The sequence below is a fragment of the Diadema antillarum genome, unplaced genomic scaffold (genome assembly GCF_040938485.1).
Source record: "Diadema antillarum isolate AM-2024a unplaced genomic scaffold, OU_Dant_1.0 seq00000920_RagTag, whole genome shotgun sequence".
NCBI lineage: Eukaryota > Metazoa > Echinodermata > Echinoidea > Diadematoida > Diadematidae > Diadema > Diadema antillarum.
Genome location: NW_027271772.1, coordinates 719,255 through 742,061, shown reverse-complemented (window position 1 = coordinate 742,061; position 22,807 = coordinate 719,255). Strand labels below are relative to the sequence as shown.

Genomic DNA, 22,807 nt, shown 5'->3' with positions numbered 1-22,807 from the left:
ACCCTGTAACTACCGCCCAGTCTCCCTTACATCAGTTATATGTAAGCAACTGGAACACATTATTTGCCGCCATATTTGTAAGCACCTTGAAGATAACAACATTCTATCCACATTAAATCATGGCTTCAGATCTGGCCACTCCACTGAAACTCAACTCCCCACTGTAGCGCATGATCTCTTGCTGGCCCACGATAAAAAAGACCCAGATGGACATCATCATACTGGATTTTGAGAAAGCCTTTGACACCTTGCCTCATTCCCTCCTCCTTCACAAACTTCGCCTTTATGGTATAGAAGGCCCTATCCACCAATGGCTCTCATCATTCCTCACCAAAAGACAGATGAAGGTAGTAGTAGAAGGGGAACTCTCCGGCTCAGCAGCAGTCTCCTCTGGGGTACCACAGGGAACGGTATTGGGCCCTCTACTCTTCCTATGTCACATCAATGACTTACCAAATGTTGTCAAATCCCAGATCCGTTTGTTCGCAGACGACTGTGTCCTGTACAGGCCAATCACATCTCAACGCGACCATGTCAGATTACAAGATGACCTGTCCAGACTCCATGACTGGGCACGTACATGGGGGATGAGATTTAACACTGCAAAGTGCCAAGTGATGAGTATTGACCAGAAATCGTCACACTTCTACAGCATGGACGGTCACATCCTAAAGCAAACACCCCAAGAGAAATATCTAGGAGTTACATTATGTGATGATCTGAAATGGACCCCACACATAAACAGTACCACCAAGAAAGCAAATGCAGTCCTAGGACTACTCCGTCGCAATCTCCAATTTTGTCCAGAGCAATGCAAACGAACAGCATACATTGCCCTAACACGCTCGGTTTTCGAGTATGGAGCATGTGTGTGGGACCCACATCTTCAAAAGGACATCGACAACCTTGAACAGGTACAACGCAGGGCTCTCCGTTTCATCACAGGAGACTACACATCTAGGACCCCTGGCTGCATCACCAGCATGAGGCAGAGGCTAAACCTACACACCCTAGCATCAAGAAGGCAGGTACTTAAATTATCATCCTTCTTCAAAGCGGTCGAGGGGTTGGTCCCGGGTCTACCCATTGAAAATTTTCTGATCAGAACAAGACCTAAAAGAAATATCAAAATTAAACAGTTCAAAGATCACAAAACTCAGAATATTCTTGAAAGACAAGTGATAAACCACGATAAAGGGTTTAAAGTTCATCATTGTAACACAGAGCAATATAAATATTCATTTTTTGTGAGCGGGCCCCCTCGCTTGGAATCACCTCCCAGCAACAGTGATCAACAGCCCATCTCCAGAAGTCTTCAGAAGCAAGATAGAAAAAAGCCACCTTCGTTACGATTAATTTAGTTCGCGCCCTCTCTCCCCGCTGCACTATACCACACGGTCCGGCAGCGTATTGATCCAGATCCAGATGTCCCTGTGTCAAAACCTTATCTGCGCATGCGGATACGTCCGTCACCCGTGAATGGCTGCATCACAGTACTGTATTTGCATATGTAAATTACAGTCTTCGTATCATCGTCGCTCTCTCTCGCGCAACCAACACGCGCGAGACTCGAAACCTGGAGCGAACTCTCTACAATCCTGGCCGCCGAGCGCCGCCCGGCGGCGCGCCGGCGGTTCCCGGCGGTTGTGGTGGTGCACGGTGAGGCAGGTGGATCGGTCGAACCTCTGTCTGATGTTTCTTGCGAATGCCAGTTCGAGAAAAGTTACTTCCTGCTAAGGTAAAGGTGAGTAAGAATCTCATAATACTAATTGAACGTGTGTAGGGAAATACCCGGGTGGTAATAGAGCATGTGTGAGGAAATGTTGATGTTGGAGTTACTTTCTCAAGCACGCGTCAACGCTTATTGTCGTGCTTTGCGTACATACAGTGCCAGTGCAGTGGCCAGGTTGTCTCTGCATTTCGTAATTCATTTCCCAAATCGGATATTATAGAATCTAAACCACTCCGTCTTTCATCGAGTTAATCTACTGTGGTTATATTTACTGAAACTGAAACATGATTTAGTTTTGTCCTCACTACATTTCGAGGTTGATGACAAAATGTTACTCTAACGTTACTACCTAGATCTAACCAAAATTCAAAAGTAAATAGAATGTCACAATGTCAGTAAACGGTATCGGTATACGGTCATGGTTCTAACGTTAGATCCACTCGTTGCTTCAATTTTTACGTAACTTAGCATATTGAAAGTTAATTTCATTAAATTCCCCTGCTAAATCTAATTTTCATGTATGTTTCTGCTGCTTGTTTAACTTAAAAATACCAGATCTAGAGTAATTGGGTTACATGTACATGTAACACTCCACAGTAACACAGCTAGATAGGGCACTGCACACTTTACAGTGACTAACCCATGCCATGGGCATGCATTTTCCCTATTCTGTTCCCATAACTGGTTCTGTAGCATAGTGGCCTACTTTTGTTTGTTTTTTTTCAGTTGGCCTTGACAATGTTGTATTGGTTGTTTTACGTGGGCATTATCGCAAAATACAATGTAGGTCCCCACTCCATTCACCTCCAGTCATTTCGTCAAAGCCGGGGACTTCTTTCTTGTGAGTTGTAGACTTTGCACATACAATTGTATATAATTATGAACACACACGCAGAACGAGAGGGGACCGACATCACGATTTGGCCTTTACCTGTCATGTCAGACCAGAAATTTAACAATCTCTGAAAATTTGCTCGTGCAACAGTGGTTTTTAGGGCCTACTAATATTCTGGGACCGTCAGACCAGTGCCAGTGCAGTGTTTGCTGCGTTGTGATGTAAATGCAGCGTGTCTATGGCCAAGGCTTTTATGGCATGCTGTCACTGTACAGGGAATTTTGGAGTAGGTGATGTAAAGCAGATAATGGGTCTACCAATTTTGGGCATGTGGCAGTAACAACAACGAATTGTTGTCACTACTAATTTCACTTAATAGGTCAGGACAAGGGTGACGAGCTGGCTGATTGCCATTTAGCATTGCGCACAAAGTCACACAGTCTAGCCTCAACCAGTTCTCTATGACCGGTATATGACAAGTAGGGTTACTAATAGACAATTTATATGTCACTGGAGTCTAATATTGTAGATTAAGTGTGGTTGATTGATGAATGTTACATTCTGTCCTTTGTCTCGTTATAATGACGACAGAGGAGGAGAGCTGGGTCTGGGACCCTAGCTTTAGAAACTATACCGAACAGATTAAGAACAGTTGTTGAAGGGAAATGTTATCACTAATAACAGAAATGCAGCAGAGAGAAGAACATTGGTGAAGAGAATTATGGTTGAGATGAAACAAGGGAAATGTTAACAGAAATAGCAAGGATGATGAGGTACCTGGTAAAGGAAGTTATACAATTAGCCAAGTGGTGATCCCTTACAGTGACAAAATCAAATTGTTGTCACTTCAAATTTGACTATGGGTCAGGTTGAGGATGGTAAGCTGGCTGATAGTTATCTGTCACCCAAAGTCTTACAATCTAGCCTCTACTACATGTAGTTCTCTCTGTATGACAAGTATGTCTACAAGTATGTTTGTCAACACAGTTCTTTTCACATACAGTTTGACATCAATGTTCTGTTCTGTGTAAGGCAAACTTCCATTTCAGCATATCTTAAACGGTGATACATTGTACATGTTTCTTCTTCTCTAGTCTTGAATAATTTTTTTGTTTGGTATCTCGTATGTTGTTCTTTGTTTCTCGTCTAGTCCCTCTCTCTCATGCCATGAATAGTAATAACAATGATGATGACGGTGATGATAATGATAGCAATAAATTGTTAAAACTATTATTATTGAATTCATTTGATTGATTGAGGCCAATTTAGGCTATTTCTTCAGCAAAATAAAACACAAAAACATACAGTTTCAGGCCTCGAATTAACCGACGGCCACCGACGGCCATGGCCGTCGGTGCCCCTCTCCTTGGCCGCAATGCCTTTTGTTTTTTGATCAAAGTTACGGCCAAAAAAAAATGTGCCCTTTTTCTTGGGGCCGTGGTGCCCTTTTAGAATGAAAGTTATTATTTATGACGTATGATATGCCCTTTCTCAAAGTCTCTTTAATAAGCTTGAACAACTTTCCTGATCTCAAATATCATACCTTCAGTTCACTCGCGTCCCGATGTATCTGATTCAAACTCAAAGTATCTTTCCGAGATACGAGACGACGTGTACGTACATGTACGCCCGACCGGCTTTTACTGTCCCGACTGCCTCCGCAGCGCAGCGGCCGCGAGTATGTACTAGCTAGGCAGCGCATATTCAGATAGAGTAGTAAAGAGTGAACTCCAAGTTCACCAAGAAAAAAGAAAAATCCCACGATGCCAAGGTGTGCCAGACTGGGGAAAGGGGAGGGGTGGAGAGAGAGAGACCAATCAACAGAAGAAACCGCGCGTACTGGCACATTCTTGGAGGTCATGAACTGTCTGTCACAGACTAATCATAGCAATCTACACGCGCACGCAAATTCCTTTGCCTTGTGGTTTTGCCAGCCAGCTGTCGGAATGTGCTTTGAAGTTTCATGGCAGCCTGGCTGGCCTGAAAGGGTGTCGAGTTTCAATCAATACCTACTGTTGTTCTATTCCTGTTTTAAAAAATGTTGTTTCACCTGATAGAAACGCGGAGATCGGGAATGTGTTACAGCTGTAGGGAAGAGGTTTTTGTTGTGTGTTGCACTTTGTGTGTGTGTGTGTGTGTGTGTGTGTGTTTGTTTGTTTTTCTCGGTTTGTTTTTCTTCTTTCTTTTTTCATAAACACCAAACATGCCCTTTCCAATGTGGCCTTGGTGCCCCTCTGACTGACTTAAGTGCCCTGGCCTCTTGGAAAAAGTGCCCTTTTCTAAATGGCCTTGCCCCTCCAAAATCCTATTTCGAGGCCTGCAGTTTAATAATAGTGGCGTTTACGATGAGAGCCAGGCAGCCTTGAAAGCATCTTGTGCTTATACAGTAGGATGCCTACACAGGAAAATATTTGGCAACATTACAAATAATGTGTGAAGTCGAGTAGATAAAACAAGACACCATCACATACACTCACACGCACAACACATACACTCACATGCAGTAAGACAGGATAGAAAGTATGTTGTCTAGTCAATCATGGGTAACTGTTAAAAAAAGGAGCACTTCAGTAAGCACTGAAATGTAGAAAGAGTTGTGCTGTATTTCAAAGCGGTACTTTTACACCCCCCCCCCCCTTTATGGAATTCCTGGATCCGCTCCTGAGTAACTCAGGACAGTATAAGTATGCTATTAAAAAGGTCAAACCTTCTACCGTTTTCTCTTCTGTTGTCTACAGACTACTACAGTTCAGCATGCAAAATGACCAAGACTGGGAAGTCGTACAGCTGTTGGGACCAAATTATGAGATTGTGTGCAAGAGGACAATATCGGTTTGGTGTAGGCCAATCACCAGGTGGAAAAAAAAGTGGAAGGAGGTGAAAAAGAGGATTGATGCCTGCCACCTTCATGGTTCCATCTAAAGAAGCAAGCTATTGGTGTGTTTGGAGCTGTGCTGGCCTGCAAACATCAATAGGCCCTACCACGAGGTGAGTTTTTTTTTTTTTTTGTTTTGTTTTGTTTTGTTACCTCCGCCAAGGGAGGAGGTTATGTTTTCGTTATGGTTTGTTTGTTTGTTAGTTTGTCCGTGTGCAACATAACTCAAAAAGTAGTTAATGGTTTGGATTAAACTTGCAGGAAAGGTTTAGAATGACACAAGTAACAAACGATTAACTTTTGGTAGTGATCCGAGAATTTTGGGGGAATTTATGAAGGATTTTTTATATTTTGGCAGGTAGGGTCAATGAACTTGGGAGTTCAGGCTGCACGTATTTGAGGTTTACATGCGCGCACTAAAGTGTGTGGTCTAGTTTCTGCTAGGGCTATGCTCGCCATGCAGCTGAGGGTTTATGACGTAACAAAGGCTTTTATATTGGGAAATCCGGCGACATTCAGCACACAATGCTATGAGTACATATGGGTGGATGGAAGAACAAGATCAGTGGTGGAAATGAGCTGCATGCTTGGCGGAGGTCTGCGCTCTCAGTGCTTTTCTAATTTTGTTTTGCTTTGTTTTTGTTTTTGTTTTTGTTTTTTGGTTTTTTTTTGTTTGTTTGTTTGTTTGTTTTGTTGTTTTTTTTTTTTGGGGGGGGGGGGGAATAACACCCAGAAAGTCCCCTGAGTTGTCCGATTAAATATTTCCATCCTCATGTTTTGCAAAACATAGCTGTACATGTGATGCAGAGTTCATACAGACTGTTGTAAATGTCCAATACATTATATATTAGGTTCAGAGATTGTTTGCTGGGGAATTTAAAGTGATGCAATATTGGAAAGAAGTGAAGAAAGTCTAATTTCAGCTGCAGCCTCTATATCATATTATGTATGATGAAAAAGAATAGAAGTCTGTCTGAAATGTCAGTTAAAAAAGTCCAAATAAAACATATTGAAATTGGTGAAATACTTTGTACACACTAAACTGTACCAATTTTGAAGTCATTCATCTTAGAAGTCATGCCTTAGACCTAATCTTTTTGTACCAGCAAGTTCTTGTCCAAAATGTGTTATTGCGATTCTACATGATAAATTATTTATATGTTGAAATTACAATTTGACTTTTGGTATGACTTTCAGCCCAGGACTGTAATAATGTATCAGAGGGATGAGAGTGATTGTACCTCGGAGTGGACATGAATTTAGTGTTAGTCTGTCTTTGAATGCTATTTTTTTTTTTCAGTTATGAACTAAGCTCCAAATATGCCTTTGAAATGAAATTCTGACCCTCAGCCTACAATTTTAAGCCTCCGCCACGAAGTGTCGCCGGAGGCATTATGTTTTCAGGTTGTCTGTCCTTCCGTCCGTCATGAATTTTGTGGACAGCGTAACAAAAAAAAAAAAAACCTTTGAGGCATCCTAATAAGACTTGGTCTGTATATGCATGAGTGAACGAAGTTGTGCCTATTAACTTTTAGGTGCTCATGCTCAAGGTAAAAGGTCAAGGTCAAATGGCTCCAAAATTTCACTATTTTCCCCTTATCTATGCAATGCCTGAAGGTTTTTCTTTAAACTTGATGCAAACATGTGATACCAAATAAAGATTCTCCAGAGAGTTTGGAATTATGAGGTCAAAGTTCAAAGGTGAGAGGTCAAGTTAAAATGTTGAAATTTCACCCTTTTTTCTCCATATCTTGGAAATGGTTCACGGCATCTTCATAGAATGTAATTACATCTATGCATGTACTTACTAGCAGTGATCATCTAGGGAATGTAGGGATCATGGGTCAAAGGTCAGGGGTCAACGATCAAGGTCAAATCAAAATATCATTTGTTCCCTCATATTTCTGCAATATTTCCAAGATTTTTCTTGAAACTTGATATGTTGCCCAATAGAGATATTTTAGGAAGTTTCTTGCCCAAAGGTCAAGTGAAAGTGCTAAATTTCACTTCTTCTTTTTTTCCATATCTTGAAAGTGACTCAAGATATCATCATGAAACTTAGTACAGATTAATAGATGTTCTACCTGACGGTGATTCTCTCGGGAATTTTAGGGTCATAGGGTCTAAGGTCCAGGGTCAAAGGCCAAGTAAGAATGCAAAAATTGTAGTATTTAATACATGAATTACACTTTTTCTCCATACTTTGAAAGTTACTAAATGCATAGACTTATAAAAGTGTCAAAAGTCAAGTGAAGATTCTCAAATCCCCAAATACAATTGTACCTGCACTCTTAGGCAGTATAGCCATCCATCCAATTAAAGCTAGTTCAAGGAAAGTGAACATTCAACACATTTGTGACAAACCTGTCATTCTGATATTTTGCCAGTTATGTGAAACTGTAATCACACATTGTCAAGATGTTGTACTATAGACCTATTAAGAGAACGATGCACTATGGCAGAGGCATACCAGTCGCCATAGCGACATTTCTAGTTGTTGTTGTTGTTTGTTTGTTTGTTTGGGGAAGTGAATTGTGTGCTACAGTGTTCAGGTTTGTCCCATGGATTCAATTGGAGCTCTTTTCCTGTTAACATAGATATCAAGAAGTCCTTGTAATTTGCGACAAAGAATGAACCATCTGATTACATTAAATCAGCACAATAACAACAGTAACATACATAGCTATCAAAAATATTTTACCCATTTGAAAGATTTTTTTCTTCTTCTTTCCAGTTATCTAGGTCTAATGGTTACAGCAGTTTGTTATTATCCTTCTTTAAATTTGAATTTTTATGGTCATGACAAGTATGTGGAGGTGTATTACATTGGAATTTACATTTATTTTTCTCACAAACAGCCGACTAAGAAAAGCAGTGAAGGCATTTCACCTGTGACAAGCATCTCATCATCTGCAGCAACAAGGCATCCAGCAACTGAGTCAGTGTCAGCATGTGCTCAGCCTCCATTACCTGCTCAACCTCAACAATCTGCTCGGCTTCAACAACCTGCATCTTCCGAGCACCAGTATTCAAACTAGGCAGCAAGAGAATGTGGCCTGTGTCACTGAAATATCTTAGTCAAAGACTTTGCAGAGCATCATGACTGTACCATGCACAGGTGTCTTGCCAGATATGTGGCAGAATGTGTCGTGTCCAAGTAGAAGAGACGCTTACTCAAGATATTGAACAGCACGCAACAACACAATCTTTGCCAGCTCTTCCAAGACATTCAGCAATGTATGGTTAGTATCATAATTGATGATTGTCTATTGGCTGATGAATTTTGTAAAAAAGTTGAGTGAAACGTATCCAAATTCCAAATTTCTTTCCTCCATCGTAAATGAACATGCTTGAAATGCTTGTAGAATTGTGGGACAATATTGACATATGTGTATTTTCTAACAGCTACACAAATTTACCGTAAAACTTATGGAAGACAATTGATGCATCATTCATTTTGAACTAAGGTCACATGCTCATCATACAAGTGATAAACTGAATTATACTTCTAAGAACTATGTGAATTAGTGTTGACCAGATTCTTTGAGTGATGCTGTATTCAAATTCATGAACTTCCTCTGTCAAAATGTTTTATTTGAATAATTATGCAGTACCCGTTGCATGCTATAAGGATTAGGACCACCACTTGCTGTCTGGCGTAAGCTCTGTAGTCTAGTGGAGATGATGCCTGTCAGAAGATCAGGAGGCCGTTGGTTCAAATCCTGCTTGAGTACATGTACATTATGCCCATGATTTCTATTATTATGGCTGCTGGCAAAACACTGATCAGTTCAGACCTAGTGCTTATTTACGTTGGTGTAGGGCCATTTGTCTGTCAGTTGCAATGGAAGCATCTTGACGGAAGAATTTCATTAATTTGAATGATTGAGCAGTATCCGCTGCATGCCATAAGGATCAGAACCACCACTTGCTGTCAGGCGAAAGCTTGGTGGTCTAGTGGAGATGACGCCTGTCCGAAGATCAGAAGGTCATAGATTCAAATCCTGCTTGAGCGCATATGCCCATAATGTCTTTTTGTCATGGCTACTACTAAAAGACACTGATTAGTTCAGTGCTTATTGAAATCAGTGTAGAGCAATATGTCAATCAATTGCAATGATGCTGAATTGTAATGTTGATAAGCAATGATTTCCCAGACATGGCTTTGTATGAATAAGTCTTAGAATAGTGAACAAAATAGATTGTATTTTTTTATACTTGTCAGCTGTGCATGATACACATGAGATATTGAAATATGTGTCTGTGAAAATATTCTGCATTGTTTGTTCTGTCATGCAGGAAAGACACGGCCCCCTGTCACAGTATCCCAGCCCCCTGCGGAAGAGTCTGTACCGACTGATGAAGAATCTGTGCCCCCTGCTGAAGAATCTGTACCTCCTGCTGAAGATTCATTTTGACACCGCAATTTTTCAAACTTGTGTTTGTATTTGTTAATACTATATAAAAAGTTCAGATAAAAAGTTGCCCATTTAGAATTCATTCAAAAGTTTAGAGCTTAAAATCTGATACGCACACACACACACACAAAAGAAAAAATTATTGTATGTAACTAGCATAATGAACATAATTTAGAGAAAACAACCATGTCTTTGGAAAAAATACCTCTTTATTCTTGGAGATTATGCGATAGGGAACATGCCTGGCGATTTTCGCCACGATAGTTTGATCGATGGCCAAGATCTTAAGGAGGAGCCCAAACAACCCTCTCCCCCATTTTCCCCATGGTCGGGCGATTGGAGGTCAAGATCTGAGGAGGGGGACAAATAAGCTCCAACCCCACACTTGGATTAGGAAGGGTTAAATGTGAGTTGTGTATCACAGAATATTTGCATTATATATCTTATATGACAGTGACATGTTGTCATGATACCCTCATCATAAAAGATTTTGGGTTGTCTGTTCAAACTTGATTTAGCACACTTGCATGAACTAGCAGTAATCTTTCATGATTAATATGATTAACCTGGGAAAATGAAACCTTGAGAAAGTTGACAATGGCTCTTGATATCTTTAAAGGTACTAAACTTTTTTAAATAATTTCAAGCAATAATATTCATTACCAGCAAAGTCGTGGGTGTTTCCATCAGGACAACATCATGCCAACTCAAAAACACTGTACATGGTCTAGTGTGTGAAAAGGTCACATAATTTCACTCAGAATGTAAGGACTGATATATCCTTAACACTTTAATTTGGTTGGGTTATTTTTCTGTAATGAATGTTTGCAGATGACTTCAAGAGAGCAGAGCTCTCCCAGCCCCCTCCCCCCTTGCAAAACACCCAACTTTACAGTTTTGTATGTGGGCAAGTCCAAGATAACACGCGCGTTACGTATGGGACATTCAGAGACTTTTATGACCTGAAAAATAGTGTTAATTTCTTTTGATCATATTAAACTTTATCATGGAGATTGATATCTAGGAGAAGTATAATCATGCAAAAAATGGAGAAAAATGACCTTCACAATTATATTCTAGAAGAGAAAATATGTGCCGTTACGTATGGGACCAGAAAATTTTTGTTTTTTTGAACATTTTTTTCAACCTCAAAACTCTCTGAAAGTATTTCATTCTACAACTTGTAACTCACTGTGATGAAAGTCACAACACTCAAGATTATCACAGGTAAGTTTCGTGTCATTAGGCAAAAAGCTCTAATTACAGGTTCTAATTAAAGACAGACATGACGTGTTACGTATGGGACAGTTACGTATGGGACAGTTTGTCCCCCATTCATTTAGTGTGTGAAGAACCATGTTTATGGGTATTTTGCATAATTATTGAAGTAAAATCAGTTGAAACTACTCAAATACTGATCCAGATTGTCAAGGAAACAATATTCCCCAAATAGTCACCATCCTAATCATATTCAATCATATTTTTATATTTTTATGACCAACCTGAGTATGCATGCCCTTTGTCCCCCATTCGTTTAGTGTGTGGAGAGACATGTTTATGGGTATTTTGCAAAGTAATTTTGCAAAATACCCATAAACAAATTTTTGCATAATTATTGAAATTGAATCAGTTGAAACTACTCAAATACTGATCCAGATTGACAAGGGAACAATATTCCCCCAATATTTACCATCATAATCATATTTAATCATATTCTATATTTTTATGGCCAACCTGAGTATGTATGCCCTGTTTTTATCAGGATAGTTACTACTGAAAAATTGAATAGTTTAAAGTGTTTACTTCCATTGATGAAGGGCAGTTTGCAGAGACTCCAACCCCAAGCACCTTCTGATCTGGAGATTCTCCCGCCCGAAACCCCTAGCAAACGGGAGACTCCAAGTTGATGTGTGTGAAGCGCGAAGTTCCTAGGGTTCTAGATGCTCTCTGGTGCTATCTAAGGCTTATTTTTTACCATACGATAGTAATAAGTAAGAAATCCTTTCCAACGGAAGACATAGAGCTACAAAGTAGGGCGGGAGAAATCAAATCTCAAACGGGAGAACGGGAGATTTTGCAAAAATGGGTTTTCAGCGGGAGATCTCCCGTCAAAAACGGGAGAGTTGGAGTCTCTGAGTTTGCCATTTCGTTTCAATAAAAAACAACTTGACACAAGAAATGTTAATTTTTACAATGTATAAATAAGCAATACCTGCTGCGTGGAACCCCAGTGATCGAGTAGATATGATGTCTGTCTATCAGTCAGGTCATTGATTCGAGTCACACCTCAGTGTGTATACCCATGAATTTTGTCGTGGCTATTATTGAAACCTGAATAAGGACAATTTGTGTATCACTTGCTATAAAAAAAATCATTTTACTTTATATTCTTTTTAAATATTTATATCGCAACCATTTCAAATTGGATCTCCATCACTAAACTTTGAATTCCTCTAGTCTTAGGATTGTATGCTCTTTAGTAATTCATATAATTGGTTTCCAATCATCTCATTAAATGTTGAAAACTGAATCTCCATTTCTGCAAAAAACTATACCATCCCTTTAATGCTGATTTTTCATTGTGTATTTTGCCATTTTCCCTTCCCCCTTTCTGAAAATTGTTCAGTCAAGTACATGTATTGTTTAAAGTGTCTATAACTCAAAAAGGAGCTCAATGTTGGGATGCTTTCTTCAGGATGATTGACCATTTGTGTACTGAGAGACCCTCCCAGCTAGCTACATGCATTTACATGCAATATGTATGAGGATGTCCCATACGTAACGCATTTGTCCCATACGTAACATTATTTCAATGCCTAATAAAAAATATTCCTTTTACTGTTTTTTCTTTTTTCTATGGTATTTAATTTCTCCAAACAATAAATTAGAACTTTCCAAAAGGGCATTAATATAACCTTAGTAATTTCAGAAAAAACCTAAAAAAATGACCTCAATTTGTTACGTATGGGACATCTCATGATAGGACACGAGCTAATTTGCATAATCATTTGCATAATCCCTAAATTTTCATACCAAGTTAAACTATTTGATGAACTTCTTATGTCCACATATTAATCAAATATCATTTGCTTTCCTTTGAATTAATATGAATTTTTATAAATGTCCCATACGTAACGCTGTGTTTCACATTTATGCAAATGAAGCCCTTGAAATTTGCATAAATTTACATAATATAATTATTTCCTCCATTGACATCAAAACTTCAACTCATAAGCTTCAAAATGATACCAAACATGTCAATATTGAGCAAAGATGAAATTTTGCCTTCTGAGGGGACCTTATCTTGGACTTGCCCATGTACTGAATTATTCAGTACATACAAAACTGTAAAGTTGGGTGTTTTTGTTTTTGTTTAAAAAAAAATACAATTTATGCTAATGTATGCATAATGTCACAATTTGCTGAAAAATCACTTTAAAAACTGCACAAAAAGGCATATTTTTGGTAAATTTGGTGGATGAAAAAATTGTAATCATTTTTTTTTCATGATGCCTCCTCCACAAATTGTAACCAGAGACATTGTTTTGGGGTTGTCCATCCCTCCTTCCATCAGTCAGTAATCAGTTTTGTGGACAGCATAACTTAAAGGGAACCCAACCCAAAGAGCGATGTGGATTGAGTGATAGCAGCAACATTAGTAAAACACATCAGTGAAAGTTTGAGAAAAATTGGAGAAGTGATGGAAAAGTTTTGAATTTTTAAAGTTTTGGTGTTGGAACCGCTGGATAAGGAGGCTAGAGGTTATGACGTATGTGTGGACAACAATTAAAAAAATATTAAAGAAATTCCACCAAAATTCACTTTTCTAGCATGATGAAAAAGCACATGACTAACTGCTTTCAGAAAAACAAGGGAATACTCAATTTACTCAGTCCACAATTCTCTTTGAGGTTGGTTCCCTGTAAGAACCATTTTAGGTATCCAAATGAAACTTGGCATAAACGGTGAGTATGAGAGAAGGAAGTTGTGCCTCTCAACTTTTGGTTGCACATGTTCAAGGTCAATAGCCATGGTCGATTTTTAAAAATTTGTCTGTATACATATTACCTGATAAAGTTGCATTGGTAAAATTCTGGCCTATGGGATCAGAGGTCAAAAGTCAAATGAAAATGCTAAAATTCTAATTTTCCCATATCTCAGAAATGGCTCGTGGTATCATCATGATATTTAGTGGATATGCATGTACTGCCTGACAGTTATTCTTTGGGATTTGGGCGACATTGAGTGAAAGGTCAAGGCTGAAAGGTCAGGTTCAGAGGCTAAAATTCCATTATATTTGATTACTCTTTTTCTCCATTCCCTGGAGATGAATAACAAGTCTAGGCACAAGAATACACATAACTCACTGCCCAATGATTCGTAGAGAAAGATTTTTGCCATGGGGTCAAAGGTCAAGAGAAAATGTTCAAATGTCACATTATGAACTTATTATGAAACTTTTTAAAGGGGTTGGCTAGTAACTGATCAGTGGGAATCAGTGAGAATGCTGGGGGATGATTGTTCCAATCCTGGTGGGATTGATTTTAGAGTATTTCATATATGTGTGAAAATTAGTTGCTTCAGAATGGTCTCATATTCAAGTAATGTGCAGTTCAGTATTTCCAGGTTAGCATGACTGCAGTGACAGGGTAATCGTTAACGATCACCCCGTCACTGCACAGTCATGCTAACCTGGAAACATTACTTGAATATGAGACCATTCTGGAGCAAATGATTTTCACACAATAGATCTATATAATGTACTCTAAAATGAATCCCACAAGGCTTGGGACAATTATCCCTAGCATTCCCACTGATTAGTTACTAGCCATCCCCTTTAAGACATATATGTGTCAGTTTCCAGAATGTTTTATGATTATATCATAAAATTGTTTAGGCTACCAATACTTTGTACCTGTAGTTGCATACTTGTCAGTTGCCTCAGGAAACATGTACAGCATGTACAGCTGTATTGCCAGTGTAGGCCTACCAAATAACAATGTATATTATGTCGAATGATTCTGATGACTTATTATGTTTATTGGTAGAGGAATGTTAAATGGGGGGGGGGGGGGGGGGGGCTCTTCCCCTGGCCTAGATTTGGTTCATCTCGTGGCATTATTTCATCTGCTCAGTAAAGTAGGGGACCTTTTATGAACATTATGAACTTATTATGAACATTATTAAGACATATTATATAACATAAATGTCAGAATGTTATGAAGGGGGGCTCCTCCCCTGGCCTAGTTTTGGTTTGTCTCGTTGCATTATTTCATGTGCTCGGTAAAGTAAGGGACCAATTATGAACATTATGAACATTATTAAGACATATATGTGTCAGTTTCCAGAATGTTTTATGATTATATCATGAAATTATTTAGGCTACCAATACTTTGTACCTGTGGTTGCATACTTGCCAGTTGCCTCTAGGAAATATGTCCAGCATATACAGCTGTATTGCCAGTGTACCAAATAACAATGCATAATATTATGTTGAATGATTTTGGTGACTTATTATGTTAATAGATAGAGGCATTACATACTTGCCCAGCTCATTTAGGAAACACTTCCAGTTTAGATATGTATGTGATATTTGCCGCAGGAAATAAGTGACTTCCTGTGACAGCATATGTAGTGAAAACATGGTGTACTTGACAGTTGCATGATCTGGAAACACTCCAGGTATTCATTGTCTGTGTGCAAAATGCCATGTATCATCTTGATGAATCTTGCCAAATTCATTTTAATGAAGATCATAGTTTTGAATAAAGAGAATATGAACCTTTTGGTTCAGATCATGTTAAATGAAGGTATGAATTTGTTTTCCTCTCTTTCATTTTCATTTTATGTGTTTTACGAGTAAGTTCATGTGTATAATTTATGTTCATTGTAAAGTTTTGGTCTCTCCCATACATCAACAACGAGGCATAGACATCACTTTTCTGTCAATGGTGACATCAACAATTTGATGTACTCTTTCCATGAAATCTTTGAAGGTTTTTGCGGCGGTAAAACATTGGATGGTACAAGGCTTAAAGGTGCACCGCATATATTTTCAAGATTATGTGTTTGGCCCTGAAAAGGGCCTTCCCAGCCCGGATAAGACCTTTTCTAGAAAGAAGTGTTGCACCTTTAAGTCTTATACCACCCAATCTTCGGGCAAGTCCAAGATAACGTGCACGTTACGTATGGGACATTCAGAGACTTTTATGACCTGAAAAATAGTGTTAATGGCCTTTGATCATATTGAACTTCATCATGGTGATTGATATCTAGGAGAAGTATAATCATGTAAAAAATTGAGAAAAATGACCTTGACAATTATATTCTAGAAGAGAAAATATGTGCCGTTACGTATGGGACCAGAAAAATTTTGTTTTTTTGAACATTTTTTTCAACCTCAAAACTCTCTGAAAGTGTATCATTCTACAACTTGTAACTCACTGTGATGAAAGTCACAACACTCAAGATTATCACAGGTAAGTTTCATGTAATTAGGCAAAAAGCTCTAATTACAGGTTCTAATTAAAGACAGACATGACGCGTTACGTATGGAACAGTTACGTGTGGGACAGTTTGTCCCCCATTCATTTAGTGTGTAAAGAACCATGTTTATGGGTATTTTGCATAATTATTGAAGTAAAATCAGTTGAAACTACTCAAATACTGATCCAGATTGTCAAGGAAACAATATTCCCCAAATATTCACCATCATAATCATATTCAATCATATTTTTATATATTTATGACCAACTTGGGTATGCATGCCCTTTGTCCCCCATTCGTTTAGTGTGTGGAGAACCATGTTTATGGGTATTTTGCAAAATAATTTTGCAAAATACCCATAAACAAATTTTTGCATAATTATTGAGGTGGAATCAGTTGAAATTACTCAAATACTGATCTAGATTGACAAGGAAACAATATTCCCCAGATATTTACCATCATAATCACATTTAATCATATTCTATATTTTTTATGACCAACCTTAGTATGTACTGTATGCCCTATTTTCATCAGGATAGTTACTACTGAAAAATTGAATATTTAAGTGTTTACTTCCATTGATGAAGGGCAGTTTGCCATTCAGTTTCAGTAAAAAACAACTTGACACAAGAAATATCAAGTTTAATAAATAAGCAATACCTGCTGCGTGGAACCCCAGTGATCGAGTAGATATGTGATGTCTGTCTAGCAGTCAGGTCATTGATTCGAGTCACACCTCAGTATGTATACCCATGAATTTTGTCGTGGCTACTATTGAAAACTGAATAAGGACAATTTGTGTATCACTTGCAATAAATAAAAAATCATTTTACTTTATTTTTATATATCCACAACCATTTCAAATTGGAACTCCATCACATAAACTTTGAATTCCTCTAGTCTTAAGATTGTATGCTCTTTAAGTAATTCATATAATTGGTTTCCAATCATCTCATTAAATGTTGAAAACTGAATCCTCATTTCTACAAAAAACTATACCATCCCTTATACAGTGTATGCTGATTTTTCATTGTGTATTTTGCCATTTTCCCCTCCCCCTTTCTGAAAATTGTTCAGTCAAGTTCATGTATTGTTTCAAGTGTCTATAACTCAAAAAGTAGCTGCAATGTTGGGATGCTTTCTTCGGGATGATTGACCATTTGTGTACTGAGAGACCTTCCCAGCTAGCTACATGCATTCACATGCAATATGTATGAGAATGTCCCATACGTAACACATTTGTCCCATACGTAACATTATTTCAATGCCTAATAAAAAATGTTTCTTTTACTTTTTTTTCTTTTTTCTCTGGTATTTAATTTCTCTAAACAATAAATTAGAACTTTCCAAAAGGGCATTAAAATAACCTTAGCAATTTCAGAAAAAACCTAAAAAAATGACCTCATTTTGTTACGTATGGGACATCTCGTGATAGGACACGAGCTAATTTGCATAATCATTTGCATAATCCCTAAATTTTCATACCAAGTTAAACTATGTGATGAACTTCTTATGTCCACATATTAATCAAATATCATTTGCTTTCCTTTGAATTAATATGAATTTTTATAAATGTCCCATACGTAACGCTGTGTTTCACATTTATGCAAATGAAGCCCTTGAAATTTGCATAAATTTACATAATATCATTTTTTCCTCCATGGAAATCAAAACTTCAACTCATAAGCTTCAAAATGATACCAAACATGTCAATATTGAGCAAAGATGAAATTTTGCCTTCTGAGGGGACCTTATCTTGGACTTGCCCCTTCCTCCAATCTTCCTTCAATTTTCCACAACTTTGAGCTATTACCATCAATCCTCACACAACAGCTACATACTTAAACATGCCAGTCAAGTTCAAATATGAGTGATGTCTAACTAGGTCAAAGGTCAAAGTGAATGTGTCAGTGAACTAGCCCTGATAAGCACTATACTCATAATATTGATGTATACTCTGTAACTTTCTACAGATCTTAGGCTTAGCTCTGACTACCAAACTCATCACAGGTGCATGACCTAAAGATACCAATCAAGTTCAAAATGTGGTTGTCAAAGTCGAACAAGTTCAAATGTCAGATGGTTGAAAAATTTTTCCTCATAGGCACAGTACTCACAGTATTGAAGTTACATTGGTTGCCAGTAAGGCAGATAATTGCATTTAAGATTTTGTTATTTATAAAGTACTGCATGGTCAAGCACCTGGTTGTCTGTCAGAATTAATATGAATAAAATCATATTCATATTCACATAATTTACGAAGTACACAGAAGTTGTAAGTTGCTTCTAAAGCAACCTCACTTAAAACAAAAGTAACTTTTGGGTATTGTGTCTTTAGCTGTGCTGCTCCATAAGTTTGGAATGAATTACCTGAGAAAATGAGGAAGGCCCCATCACTTGCTGTCTTCAAATCTTTGTTGAAGACTTACTCTTTTCAGAAGCATTTGATTAATTTGTTATTTATTTCTTTGTGTGTGTCTAATCAGTAACAATGTCAGGAGCTCTGTTACATCACAGCACAGTAGAGTACACTGTATATTTACATACCGGTAGTAGCTGCGCTATACAGATTTGTCTAATCATTATTATTATTATTATCATTATCGTTATTATTGAGGTGTACTCATCAATATTTTTTTTTCAGATTTGAGCAATGGCCACCAAACTCACAAATTAGGTAGGCTAAATAAATAAAAAATGCCAATCAATTTGTATATGAGTGAAGTCCAACAAATTCAGAGGTCAAATTAATGGAATTAATGGTCAGTGAACTTTACCAGTACTTAATAAGCACTTGAAACAATATAAGGACACATTGTGGTGTACTCTCAATAACTTTCCACATTGAGAGCTATGATAGCCACACATTAACACCACATGCATATCACCTGAAGATTCTGCTCAAGTTTGAATATTGGTAAATATTCTAGGAACTAGGTCAAAGGTCAGATGGTCAATGAACTTTCTCTGATTTAGTGTCATATATTGTTTGATCTCAATAACGAATTTCCACAACTTCGAGCTATGTCCGCAAAACTCAAACATGGGTACATCTGCTAAAGATATATGCCTGTCAAGTACTTGGTTAAATTGAACAATGTAAAAGGTCAGAAGTAAAACTCTAGAACTAATACACTTAAAAAAACATTTTAATGACAGAGTGTAATATTTATGTGGGCGAGGATGATGCATGGCTTGGTGTTTGTCTGAATTGTCATGAGTTACGTGTGTGTAGATGTTCATTTGTTATCTACAAAAACTTGTTGTTGTTTTTTTTTTTTGCGTGGAAGATGCAGTAATATAAGGTTAAGATTTAAAAGCTTTGAAGTAGGATCCTGAAATATGTTGCCATTTTTTCTCACTCTAGGGTGCAAATCTAGTCAGTATTTGTAAGTATCAAGTTGACCTGACTATTATAAAGGTCAAAGGTCCCAAAATTGAATGATTATATACAGAAAACCAAGTATTTTTCAGTATATTTTTTAGAAATCCGTGTTTTTTTTTCTCCCCCTCCCTTCCCCCTTCTTCCCCTCTTTTCCCCTTCCTTTTTCCTTCTCTTTCCCCCTCCAAGCAGTCCATTATGCCCTGGTTCATGTCTACATAGTCAGTGGTGAGTCGGTATTGTTAGAGACTGTTACTTAGAAACACACAATACCACCACCGTACCTAAGCCACTGCGGTAAGGTCGCCAGATAGACATTCACATCGCATGTAACGCGCGCCGCGATCGGAGATCAGGTTGGGCGACGGATTTTCATCACTCTCAAAATACATTCGTAATTCACCTTTTTCCTCCGTAAAAACACAAATAATTGTAATCAAAATATATTTTACCATATGTAACAGGTGATAAAACCATTTTTAATGCGAGGATGTTTTTGATTTAGAAAGGATTTCAGGTGGCAGATTAAGGGAGATTTTCAAACGCGGTGACCGACAATGCCTCCTTCATTAAAGCGTATGTATAACACACACGCTAATAATATGTTGCAGGCTATGGGCGGCGAACTAATTCAGTGCCGATATTAGTTCGCCAGCGCGGACGTGCACAAGAATTACACACAAGTGGCGACCATACGGTAATTGACGCATAGATATTATAGAGTGTAGACCGTCTAGAGAGTACCTAGTTGGTCTTTATTAGGAAAGGAAAGATATAGAAATTATGCGTTTTGAAGACCTTACCTCATCCTTCTTACTACAGATGGCTGTGGTAACTCTCCTCGCCACACGAGATGTCGATATGCTGCAGTCGTGCTGTGTTGCCGAGCTGTCCAACACACAAAGAGATTTTCCCTTTGTTTTCTCCTCCCCACTGGTAGCATAAAGACGCAGGGCTACGAAAACCTGCAGGCTGGCTGGCAAGGCTTTGCTTCATCCGGTGGCATGCTCTAAATCGTCACTTAACAGGACTGGTCTATTAGAAACAATACTCCCTCCCGATTAAACCTGTACTTCTTAAACATCTCACTGTCATCATAGATATCTAGAGGATTGGTCCGATCTCTAAATATGCGCTCCCTCCTCCTAGCCGCAGCTCCCAACACGTTAAGCATGAGAGCCATTTTGGTTGTCAAGGAACCTTCAAAATGGATTTGTCGGATAAAATCTGTCGGTTGGTAAAAGGCATCTGACAAATATGTCGGATAAAATTGATGAGTTTTTGGTGTTTTTCGTCCAACAAAGTTTCATGAACTAGAATTTTTGTCGGATGAAAGAATGTTGTCGGATATTTCTTGTTTTGGTCAGATAAAAAGGGTCTTGTCGGATATTTCATCCGACAAGACCTTTCATGAAACGCCCCCAGCCATTTCAAGTTCGGTTTTATCGCCGGCACTAGCACTATAGCACCAGCATGCACCGACCGAACTTGAAATCACCCATTGTACTCGATACATGGAATTGGGGAGCTTTAGATTTCAGACGCGCGGACGTTCAAAGGGAAAAAAGACATGGTCTGAGCGTGCGCAGTAGCTTGACGTGCGCTTAACTGCGGACGCTCAGACCATGTTTTTTTTTTCCCTTTGAACGTCCGCGCGTCTAAAATCTAGCAGCTGCAGCGCGAGCGCTGCATACATGCTGCTGCATGCATCGTGCTCACCAGTGATTGCGCTGCATTATATAATGCACTAGGCATAAGCAAAATTACGGTGGTGTGGGAGTAGCAAACTCTGACTTCCCTCCATAGAGCTGTTGCTTCCCTCCTATCTTCATATCTACTGCTGACAGCACATTTTGGTTATTTGGATGTTTTTGCTCCGTCAAACTTGATGTATCCAATATTTTACTCGCATCAAAGTTTTGTTCACCAATTCTTGTACTGATGACAGCAGTGATAGTCTGCAGCTGCATTGGCGTTTTTAATCAAAATTTTACCGCTACGCGCTATCGTGAATCATACCATAGACCCATACTTGCATTTCTGTGTTGGAATTGGTTTCAGGTTACGCCTAGCCCTAGACCTAAAGTTTGAGTGATTTCATCCGTAAGGCCTACCGTGAATTTCTGTAATGAGTCTCATGCATGTTGCCTTAAAATCTACAGCATCCAGTAAGGTAACTGCAACCAGCCTGAACACCCCAGGGTTACCAGTAAGGCAGCATGTCTAGTGGCCCTGCAGCAGAGGATCTACCTGTCGGTAAAAAATGTAAGTGTGAAAAATATACCGGTAGGTAGGCCCTAACTGCGACCAGCAGCCCCAAACGCGTGGCGTACAATGGGCTGCTGGTCGCAGATAGGTAGGCCCTAGATCTAAAGCGGTACCCTTTCCTTCCTTCACTGACTTCGAAGTACATTTTGTACAAAGGGCATAAGGGACACCTAAAATCTGTAACCAAATAATATTAATAACCCCAAACAGAAACAATCACCAATCATTATTCATTAATTGATTGATATTAATACGTAGTGCATACATGATAAAAAGAAATAATCATACGTAATGCCAGTAATGGTATGGTTCTCAATATCTAAATATTTGTACAGTATATCAGACACCAACACAGTCTATTAAAACCAGCAGGACAATTTTACAGCTGAAGCGTCTACCAATGGTCCGAATACGCACAATCCAACCTCATCATCGTCTCAACATCCAGAAAGGACTTCATTAACTTCTATTATATACCTCATTTCTAGAATCCTCTCATCTGATTGGTGAAAAGGGGAGTCATGAAAATAACTGTGCCCTATTTTTGAGTTACTGTGACCGGGGCCCGGGCAGCGTTTTTTTTTAAGACGGCACAGATTGGGGCATGGCGCGTGTTAAACCTATGGGAAAAACGTTGGGTTAGGGTTTTTGGTTATGGTTAGGGTTAGGGTTAGGGTTAGGGTTGGGGTTGGGGTTAGGGTTAGGGTTAGGGTTAGGGTTTGATGGTTATGGTTAGGATTAGGATTAGGGTTAGGTTTAGGGATAGGGTCCCCGTTAGATTTTTAGTTTCCCCAATCTGTGCCGTCTAAAA

At 38.6% G+C, this 22,807-nt stretch overlaps 1 pseudogene; it reads right to left on the bottom strand.

Annotated features, from left to right (window-relative positions):
• The window catches only part of LOC139741326 (putative nuclease HARBI1), a 31,595-nt pseudogene extending 10,783 nt beyond the window's left edge, over window positions 1–20,812 (bottom strand).
• Between the last annotated feature and the right edge of the window lie 1,995 nt (window positions 20,813–22,807).